The sequence below is a fragment of the Pelodiscus sinensis genome, chromosome 1, assembly GCF_049634645.1.
Source record: "Pelodiscus sinensis isolate JC-2024 chromosome 1, ASM4963464v1, whole genome shotgun sequence".
Taxonomy (NCBI): Eukaryota; Metazoa; Chordata; order Testudines; family Trionychidae; genus Pelodiscus; species Pelodiscus sinensis.
Window position 1 is genome coordinate 213546869 of NC_134711.1, and position 11774 is coordinate 213558642.

Sequence of the window (11774 nt, forward strand, 5' to 3'; positions counted from 1 at the left end):
TCTATGAAGTGTCAGGCAATAGGGTGAGCCTTCTGCAGCTGCCATGATTATTTCTGTATTCCTGGCTTTGACATTGCCTTGATTTGGACCTCCACTGCATCACCTGAACTGCAACTTGAACTCTGAACTGGACTTTGCACTCTTCTGCTACTCTTGGCCTCAGGGTTGACTCTGATCTGACCATTGGTCCTGCCTCCCCTCAACAGGATCCTTATAAGATACCCCCAAAAGAGTTGCCACAATAAGCAAGAGAACAGTCCTGATATTGGATCATCAAAAGTGGTGGTGATGGTATTTAATTATTTGTTTGTTTTACTGAAGTACCTAGCAGTCTTGACATGGGCCAGACCCAACTCGGCTAAGCACTGGATAAACATGGCCTCTGCCCCAAAGATAGCTACAATCTAGTGGGTATAAGGAAATGGGAATGTATTTCTATGAGATGCTTCAGTTCACTAAATGGTCAGAAGGATCCCTTCTGACCTTAAGATCTATGACAGTGTTTCTCAACCAGTGGTACGAGTACCCTTGGGGGGTACCCAAGAAGTCTGGGGGGTACGTCAACACAACTGAAATTTGGAGAACTGAATTTTTGTTCTAAGTTTTACAGCGCTTTATTTTTGGGTGTAAAAAGTACAAACATTTCATTGCCTGGCAGGCAACGATTAAGTTGTTTAAACAAATGTGTTGCAATGGTAGGAAAAAAAATTGGGTGCCTGAACTGTAGGTCCGGGACATATTTATAATTTTTTTAAAGGGGTACTTTATAAAAAAAAAAGGTTGAGAAACACTGGTCTATGACACCATGAATAACAGGGGACTTTTTTGTGTGCACGGCGCAAGAGGGAGACCTGGTAGCAGCAGCTCCGGAAAAGCATCTCCACAACTTGAGATACTCAGAAAAGCAGATGAACGGGGACCTTTCAGTTATTACTTCTAACAGCGGTTGCTAAGCATGTTCCACCCAATGATTTTACAAGGTGGGTGTGATCACTCAGCCCCTTCCCCTTTAATCACACAAGGGAGGATGGATCCTGAAATCAGCAGGCATGCCATTTCTTTTCTAAATATAGAAATGCTACAGGCAATTACAAAGGAGCCAGACAACTGCTTCCCTTGTAATGAGCCTCAAACAATTACACAGCTAGATTAATTACTTGGGGATTTCCTCAAGGCTGTTACTACAGCAATAGGAGACGGTGTGTTTAAAGATGGCTGAAGGGAGTGTACACTCCGGGGGATGGATTGTGTGTCTTAAGCAGCAGTCTGCATTGAAGATTTCATATATTACAAATGCTGGAAAAGTGGGGTGTGTGCAGAGAATAGGGATCACACAGCACCACAGTCCCTGGAGACATTCTGGTGGGCTCAGACAAAATTCTGCTCTGGGCTCTGAAAACACCAATACTGGCACCTTTCAAAGGGTCCAAAGTACCTTTCTCCCATATCTACTCCACTCCATCTTAACTCTGCTGGCTGATTTAAAATGGGATCCACCCACCCCACCACGTTGGGGGAGCGTACTGCCAGCACGAAGCTAGCCTCACACAGCCCTTGTGCTCTCGGTGTGAGTGTGTTCAGCAGTGTAAGGTGAAAGTTTCATACATGCTGTCCTGCCCCCTTGCACAGGTACACAGTGCTGGTCACAACCTGTCATTTCCTGCAGAGTGACAGAGTATCTTTGTGCTGAGGCGAAGAGTGAGTTTAGATGCTATAATAATCTTGGCAGTTCCATGCTCCATAGTCAAGGTAATTTAGCAAATATAACCTGCGGGTTATATTCATTTTTACAACCCCCCCCCCCCCCCCGCGGGATATACTCACGTGTGGGGTATACAGAATTTTTTTTACTCACCAGGCAGTGAGTTGCCTCTTCCTGTGGCTTCGCAGCCTCCGGGTGGGGGAGCACTCACCCCCCCCCCCCAGTTCCTGCACAGCCACAGGAAGGGGCGGGGGAGCGCTCACCACCCTGCCCCTTCCTGTGGCTGCACAGGAACTGGGCGGTGAGCGCTCCCCTGCCTGGAGGCTGGCCCCTGCGCTCGAACCTTGGGGCAGTGAGTGGCTAATCTCCCCGCCCCCACCCCCTGCACTGTAAATAGACCCCCCAGGAAATATACCCCTGGCACAGAAAGGTCTTGTATACCCTGTGGGTTATATTCATGCATGGGGTATGCGAGACTTTTTTTACTCAAATAGGAAAAAAAACGCGGACTATATTCGGGTGCGGGGTATATTCGCTAAATTACGGTAACTCCTTTTTCCATTCAGAATGCACCTGGAAGAGAATAATGTTAAAGGCCACACACCTGAGAATTTATAGAAGGGAGTAGAATGATCTTGTGTGGTTTGCAAGCCACAGATCATATATATATATAGTAGCCCATCGTCTGTGAGTCTGTAACACTGACGTACACGGCCACACCCCTTGGCTGTGTACGTCAGCACCCGGCCCCCCTTCCCCTCCCTCGGTGGCGGTTTGGCCCAGAGCTGTGCCACTCAGCTGGGCCCAGCTGGACGGGAGGAGGGGAGTGGGAAGCAGACCTGGCCGGGGCGGGGGAAGGGATGCAGCCACTGTCCGCTGCCGGAGTCCTTGTGTACGTCACAGCCCCCCCTCCTCCCGCCATGGCACTGAGTGGTGCGCCCCTCAGCTAGGCCGCTGCGGAAGAGGGGAAGGAGGGGCAGTGACACAGACAGCCCTGGCCGTGTACGTCACTGCCCTGCCCCTCCTCCCCTGCGGTGGCCCTGCTGAGTGCACAACACTCAGCCGAGCCAACACGAAGGGAGGTGAAGGGGGCGGGGTGGTGACATACACGGCCAGGGGGCAGGACAGTGTACATCCCTGCCATCCTTTCCCTCCCACTGTGGCACTCAGCTGAGTGCTGTGCCCCTCAGTTGGGCCGCCGGGAGAGCCAGCAGTGCAAGGGGCCATTTGGGCTCCTCCAGGGTTGGAGGGAAAAGGAGGGCGGGGATGTCTACGTCCCCGGCCGTGTACGTCACTGCCCCACTCCCCTCCCTCGCAGCAACCCAGCTGAGCAGGCAGCACTCAGCCAAGCGCCACAGCGGGAGGGAAGGGGAAGGGAGGCGGGGGGAGAGAGGCAGGAGGAGAAGAGAAAGGGAGAGTGAGAGGCAGTAAGGGGAGAAGAGAAAGAAAGAGACAGAGAGGGAGGCGGAGGAGAGCTGAGAGAGAGGAGGGGAGGCAGTAGGAGAGAGAGACAGACAGAGCGAGAGAGCTCAGGAGAGAAGACCTGAAAATCCCATCTTATGATTGGCTAGTATGATGATAATAGCCATCCATGCTGATAAACCTGAACCATGGACATGGTGGTAGGAAGCAGGGGGCAAGACTTTCATCCAGTCAATGATATCTTCTGAGTCAATGGCCTTTATCATTGGAGATGAGGCTGAACAAATCAAACAAAAACCCAGAGCTGGTTCTGAACGTAATGCCTCACCCTAGCCTTCCTAACGGCCAGAACCATCTTGCTGTCTGGGACGTTGAACTTTTTACTATGGCTGGCTTCATGGCATGGCTTTCTTTTGCAGGTGTTTTGTATCCACCTCATATTCCCATTGCTGACAAAAGACACTCCCCATGCTCTCTTCAGTTACTTAGCTCTGAAGCTGAGCTTGGTTTCTGAGCCTGAAAAAGAGTCATGGTGATTTGGCTTTTTTTTTTTTATTTGTGGGGTTTCCTTTGCTTTTTATCAGGTCCCTGACAGTGACAAGTGTACAGTCATGGATAGAAACTGTCAAGTTCCCAAAAGGAACCATTCCAAACCACTCAATAAAAGCAAAACAAATAAAAAAAATAGAGTTTGAGGAGAGTTGTAGTAATGGCAGGGGATGGACTATATAACCTTTGACTCCTTCGATCACTACTTCCTATGAACCAGAAGTTACTCCAGTGCATCATTTCCTTTTTTGCTGAGACCCAACAGAAATATTTCCATGGGAGAACTGAGGAATGGGCCTCACATGGTTTTGAGGGACTTAGGGCCAAAGTAGAAGGAGCTGTTTTTTTAAGAGCCTCCCATACAGCCTCGCTTGATAGCCACATGTAAGACACTGCCTGCACTGCTCACTCAACTCGCTAATTGACACCCTGGTGAGAATCCCCAGTACAGAGACATGTTACTGTGCCCTCCCAGGTGTCTGGGTGCATATCCCATCGTTTTGTGTGCTGAGACGCTCAATGATTCTTTCCTAGCTGAGGAATAACTTGGCGTCTGTTATCAGGGAACTGTGGGAAGCCACAGAAGACTACCAGGCTTGAGTAATTTAGTTTCCATTCTCCTCATGGCAGAGAGGGCGGGCCCAACCTGCATTAATATGGAGCCTGCGCCCTGACCCATCCTCCATGCAGAGAAGGTAACTTGGGCTTAAAGCACCACCAAACAAGTTCTCTGAGATTTTTCTCTCCATGTGTATGTGCATGCGGGGAGAGGATTTAAGACTAAACCCTTTGTAAAAGTCTGAGTTAAATTTGCAATGAAGACATACTTTTGTCAAGCATGATTAACTCCACACAGTCAGTTGACACTAACTTTCTCAGGGCATGTCTACACAGCAGCATACTTTCAAAATAACAGAGCGTGAGTCAGCAAGCCTGTTATTTCAAAATAACAGGCTTCTTACTCCAGCTCCTGTAACCCTCATTTCATGAGGAGTAAGGGAAGTCGAAGGAAGAATGCTCTCCCTTTGACTTCCTGCTGTGTAGACAGCACCAAAACCTGAGCTAAGCTACTTCGATTTCAGCTACAGCTACACAATTAACATAGCTGAAGTTACGTATCTTAATTTGACTTTGTCCCATAGTGTAACCATACCCTGAGTGCAGTGCCGGCTCGAGCCATTCCTGTGCCCCGGGCTGCGGGTGCGTGACGCATGTGTGGCTCTGCCTCCGGGCGCATGGTGCATGTGTGGCCCTGCCCCCTGGTGTGCTGCGCCCCTTACAGCTGCCATCAGGCACCCCCACATTGGTTGGCACCCCAGGCAGCTGCCCGGTTAGCCCCCCCCTTTTAATCCGGCCCTGCCTGAGTGTGCATGTGCCATGAGAAACTACATTACTTGTTGGACAGACCAGTCTCTAAAATGCTGTCTTTGGGATAGGTCACTAAACCTTTGAAACAGAGCATTCCATCCTCATTGGGCTATTTCTCAGGTGAACTCTTCACTGCCAAAAACTTGTTTTTTTTGTTTTTGGTTTTTTTTTTACAGCCCAGTAACTAACATGCAATAGATATGTCACAGTGCAGGGGCTTATTTTCATTGCTGGTTTTTAAACCACAGGACAGGATTTATTTTTAATGTAAGGTGAAACTAAGTGAGGTCAGCCCCAGGCAGGATATAGTGCTGATTTCACCTAGCTACATGACAGTAAACAATAAAGGTGCCTTGTCTCTCCCCCTTGGGATTTTACAGCAAGAGAACTCTTGCATTTGCTATCTCGCTGTAAAGCAGGGGTGGGGAACCTTTTTTGGGTGGGGGGGTCAGTGACCTGCAGAAAAAAGCGTTGGGGGGCCACACACAAGTGAGAAGTAAAAAAACCCAAACCCCAAAACCCTCACTGACATGGCCCCCAACTGAGAAGGAGAAAGACACTCCCTACTTTCCCCTCCCACACCAGAACCTAGAGGGGCCCAGCCTAGTAGATTTTGTGTGCTCCAGCCCTGCAGTGGAGCAGTGAGGGGGCTGGAGCACTAGCACAAGCTCTCCGATGCTGGGAGGGAGGCTTTGAGCCTCGCGGACTGGAGCCAGGCAAACTGGAGGCTGCATTTGGCCCCTGGGCCTGAGGTTCCCCACTCCTGCTGTAAAGCAAACTAAATGAAAACTTTTGAAGCACAGACAAGGCAGCTGTAATTTTTACCTTTCTGTAGCTAGGCAAGGTAAGCATTATGTGCTTACACACATGGGGCTGACCATGCCTTCTTTCCACTAGAATTTCACAGCAGGATAGCTTGTGTGTGTTTCAAATTCTGTGGTAAAAACATTTTTTAGCAGTCATAACAAAAACTGTGGCTTTGGCAGCAAATCCAAAATGTTTTTGTGGGTATAATAACTGGGAAAACTTGACCTGAAGAAGAGCTAAGACCTTGCTTATATGAAATTTGTACAGTTTTAATTGTAGTGGTATAGTATCTATAGTGGTACAGTTAAAGTGGGACAAATCTCCCCTACTGTGGATGTAGTTATACCATGCTGTTTGAGAAGAAAATAAGACACCTTTACACATGAATGCATCTACATTACGGTTGTACCCATCAGACTATTTTGATTTAAAAAAATAGCATGCTCCTTAACTGTTATAGTTAGTGGTACAAAATCTGTGTATGTACCTTATAAGAGAGATGTGTCTGGAAAGGACTGGCAAGGCAGGGAGAAGAGAGATCTCTGAATTAAGTGATGCAAGGCTCTTTCACTCACTGCAGTCAGTGTGGAGTTGTAGCCCAGTTGGTTTGTTTTGGAATATGTGCACACGTGTTTCCGTTCAGTAATTTAAACTAGTCAAGGCAGTCTCAGCTTATTTTATGCAAGCTGGGTTTTCTGCGGATTTGTTTTTATTCCATGTTCTCTCTGCTTTTAATTAATGTTCTTCTTGAGAAATTTGTCATTGAGGGGAGATGAAGCTCAACAAGTCTGTCCTCAAGGAAGAAAAGGCACTTTGCAACCGTCTCTGTCAATAATTTATGGGCAAAAATGCCATCTCTGTCAATAATTTATGGGCAAACACCTGGTGAGATACCTACAGGACCAAGGAAAAGAGGAGAGTTGGGAGTGAAGTCAGGCACATAATTTTCAACATTGAAAGTATGTAACCTAAATAACTTTAGGACCAAAATGGGTCTCTGAAAATGAGAAACAGTTGAGAGAGACATTAGGCCTGATGTGTATTGCTTAAACTTTAGCCCTGCAGAATATCTTGTCTGATGACCTTAGCCCCACTGAGTTGCTTGAAACTGAAAAGGAGAGAAATGAGGGCAGTTTTGTGCTGATGCAATAGCAGAAAATTAAAGCAAGCAAACCACTTTGTATGTACTTTGTTTGCATTTATTGAGGATTTATTTTTGTGCTCTATGAACTAATTTCCTAGGAAACTGACAAATAACTTCCTGGGATATTTTTGTCTCTTGAAGAACTTGTCTTACCGCTCCCAGAGAGTACAAGATGGTCAGAAGGATTTTTTTTTGTTTGTTTTATTTTGTTCCTCCTCTCCCACAGAGAATATCTCAGATTTGGATTATGACCAGAAAATCTATCAAGAGACTAAATGAAGAAGGAAGAAAAATAGAATATCTCTTCTTTAGGAAGTAGTTGTTTTATAACCTATGAATATAGCACTGCTGACTGTAAGCTATAAGTCAGAACTTAAAAGGAAAAGCAGAAACAAGCTTCTAATCATTTGACTGAAGCTGAAATTTTCACGTAAGTCTAGGGACATATGGCGGACTATAACAGCTACATCCCAATGTTCCACTGATATCACGGGGAGATTGATGGGCAAAGGTAGCATAAGAGCAACAAACGAGTTAGGCCAGGAACTACTTGTGGTGCTGCTTGTTAGGCTACTCCATAGCTTTCAATATCCTTGTAAACTGAAAATTGAGATCTATAATTAAAGTTGCAGGAAGTAATCTAAAGTAATGATAGAAACTATTAGGAGAATCAATGAGAGGATGTTCTGTAAAAATCTGAACAGACATGGGCAAGAGGAGCAATGGCAGTTTAAGTTTCTTCCTACTGCTCCCACCAATGTTCCTCAATTCAGATTTGGAGGCACTGTGAGAGAGATCAGGTGGTGAGGTGGTATCTTATTGGACCAACTTCCCTGGTGAAAGAGGCAAGCTTATGAGCAGCTATCTCACTTGCCAGCAGAAGTTGGTCCAATGAAAGAGACTACCTCATCTTGTCTCTCTAATAACCTGGTGCTCTGAATTTTTGGGAGCCCTGCACAGCTGCATAGTCTGTGTATGGACATGGACAGCTCTGCCCTGTAGTAAGGTTAGTTCATTCATGCTCAGTCACTGCATTGCATGCCTTATTTCAAGGAAGGAATTAATCCCTTGTAACAATACATGATGAGAAGGGAAACTGAGTCAACCCTGTTATTCCATAACCATAACCATGTTTTCCAGTTCTCCACAGTAGGACTGTGAGTATAGAGAATGCTGGCTGAGACCATTGTGGGCATGGGGAAAACCAAACTAACTGATGAATCATGCCCTGCCTGATTACACAAGAATATGGAGAAGGATGCATCTTCCTTCACAAATGGTGCCAGAAAACAGCCAGTGTACCCCCCTGAGGGCACTTGAAAGAGTCTATTGACCTTCAAGGTACCAGACACTATTACATCCTTTGAATTATGTCTTGTGCTTGGTACTGTACAAACACATGAGAACACAGACCCTTCCCCAAAGAGCTTGCAGTTCAGTTTAAGGCCATACAAAACATGTGAAAAACAATAAGGAAGGAAGGAGAGGGAACCATAATGAGAACATAAATTTACACAGACTATGTGCACGCTTTATTTTTCAGAGTCTTCTCCTGAGTAGCCCTCTACATAGTAATTATCCCCTGACCTTTTCCTTTCCTGTAGTTGCCATGGCAAAAGTTGAGGAGGGCTTTGAAAGAGTGGATATAGGCTATATAACTGGGGGTTGGGTGTGTCAATTGCTTTATGTAGAATGTGGGGAGTAGGAGGAATTGTGAAAAAGCTTGTGAAAGCAGACACATGAGTGGAGTTTGTGCATAGTAAGTAGAAGCCTGCAAGATTGGTGGTCACAAATATTCATTTGAATGTTAAATAGCTTTTCAGTTGAACCACGATTGTATCTTCTTCTCTTCACTGTTTGTGAACATTTCAGTGAATAGGTTTTCACACCCTTGGGTGGCTGGAGAATGACTATTTTTCATGTCAATACCTATATTTGCATGTGAGCAATGATATATGCAAATAAACAAGAGTATTTTGTTATTTCTTACTAGCTTTTTCATTATTCTTCTGTTCAAAATACTGTATTAAGCATCCAGTCAGGACGAAAGAATTCTATGAGACTCATATTGCAAATGAGCAAACAGTCAAATGGCAAAACCAGTCCAAGCGAAAAATGCATAAGCAACCATTAAGCTGGAAACTGTTCATTTAAAATATGAGGAAAGTATATACGAATATAAAATACATCTGGATAAATTAAAGTCTGATCATAAACATAGGTCATAATCTATTGGATGATTCATATGTGATGAAAATGTGACCCACGTGAAATTTGAAAAAAAAAGAACACCGATTGTGTATTCATAATTTATATACACAGGCTCCGGTGCAAGTGGGCTGGTATGGTCCACTACACCGCACCGTCAAGTTATTTTTAGCTAGTACAAAATGTACTGAAAGGACTCCTTGCTGACCATCCCCAGCCGCTCCACTGGTTGCCACATCTTTTTGTACAGGCCTGGGGGCAGGGCTGGGAGCACTAGGGTAGCTGGAGGAGCTGCCGGTGTTCTTCTTCTTTCCCCACTGCCCCTTCCAATGGGGAAATGTGCAGAATTCCCAGCCCCTCCCCCATAGCCCTGTGCACAGGCACAGCAGCTGCATAGAAGGGCATCAGAGAAAGCAGCAGAATGGCCAGCAGCTCCTTTGGCTGTCATACGGCCCCGCCAACCTGCCTTCAGGTAACATGGGATGGGGAGGAGAAGAGCATGGGGGTCCCGGGCTGGGTGTGAGGTGGAGTCATGTACATGGTCATATGGGGTAGTCAGATCATGGCCCCTTTTTAGCTGGTGTGCCCTCCCCTCCTGTAGCCGTAAGAAATGTGTTCACTTCTTACAGCCCTGTATAGAGGTATTACAAATGCATGGGCAAATGGGATAAGAACATGGCAAATGACTAATTAGGCATTGAACTAGCCATCTTCATGCTATTTAATCTAGGCCAAATGTGAAGTTTTGTTAATTTCATGTGCCTATTGCGGGAATACATTTGCATTCATTGTGTATGGACCTTGGACTTCAAATATTAGCATATTTATTTTTATCAGTTAATATGCTAAAATAGCAAGAGTGTATTTCTGCTGGCAAGGAATACTGCAGCTGCACTGGACAAAGCATAAGTATTATACCAGAAGAACTAATGAAACAGAGCATGAATGGATTATTCTTTCAAATGTATTTGGCTACTCCAGTGCATCCTGTTTATGTTTTTATCACTTTCTCTCACACTGACACTCCCTCTTGTTGGCTTTCTACCAGACAGATATTAATAACCAGTTGTTGCATTTTTAAGAATTTCCCTGGCTCTTGGTAATTGCTCTTCCTATTGCTTAAACATGTGGAAAAGAAATGTAAAATTATATAGCCATATCTCTCAGCTGCTTAGAAATGATTTTTAAATAGTGCTGACCCTTTGAAATTGCTGTTAACTTGCTATCTTCCTTGCATTCCATTTTTGTTCTATATTCATTTCAACCCCTCCCTTCTTCAAACGAAGGCTTTATCTTCTGACCCTAATTTTTTTCCCCCAATCTCAGTGGAGCCTTATACTAGTATAGAAAAAGTATGAGTATAAAGAGAATCAAGAATATTAGGCTACATTTTAATAGATACTAGTGCAAGAGTGGGGAATCGTTGGCCTGCTGGCTGCATGTGGTTCATCAGGGTTAGCTACAGGTGGACTGCCAGACAGTTTGTTTACCTGATTATATGCAGGCAATGAGCCCCTGCAGCTCTCAGTGAACACAGTTTGCAGTTCCTGGCCAATTGGGGCTGCAGGAAGCAGTGGCCCAGCCCATGCCACTTCCTGTAGCTCCTATTAGCTGGGAATGGCGAACCATGGCCACTGAAAGGTGTGACTGGCCATGCCTGCATATGCTCAGGTAAACAAAGCATCTGGTGGCCCTGACAAACTGCTTGTTGCCCATAGGCTGGAGGTTCTCCCCTCCTGCCCTAGAGAATTGGTACACTAGAACTCTGCTCTACTACCTGCATGCCCTGACATATCCTCTCCCATTCACAACTCACCTGCTATCCTGGGAGAGGTGAGTGTGAAACACAGGACATGACTATCACGCACTTTTGCCAGCTGGGAGTTTCCTTCTAGTGGAATTCCCTCCTGGGCCAGATTATGGCCCCTTGATCCCTACTGAGTGGTGCAAAAAGGCTTCAAACTGTGTAGAGAATCTGGCCCACTGATTTCAGGGTGTGATTCCACTGGAACAGAGAATGAATAAGATTATAGATCTCTGTGTTAAGGAAGTAGGCAGTCCACCTGTAGTGCCTATACTGATTTTTGTTTCAAGAGAATGCTTCCATCACAAGCCTAGCATTCCTTCTTCATTCATTTGCTAAATGATATTTATAAATGTCCACCTGCATTCACTAGCATTTGGTATGGTATATTGAGAGCACCGTATTGTATAAGATTAATGTGTCTTCCAGAGCCATTATAAATCAGCTTGATTCCCATCATATCCTTTGAAGTTTTATGCCAGTATAACAATATAATATAATCTCTCCCAGACTAAAATAAAATCAATCCCCAATTGACCTAAATGACTCAATCCTATTACTAATCCAGTTTTTGTAATATGAATTTATTTACAAAGGCTCCTGGTTCCCCTCCCCCTATTATTTAGCATTAGCTGCCCACATAAGTGATCCTAGTATTTTACAAACTGCCACAACGTCTATGAAGGAAGGAAACATCACCTCGCAAACAGACATATAGTAAACTGCCCTTCGCTGGAAAATGTTATGCTGTTCAAAAAAAAGTTATACTG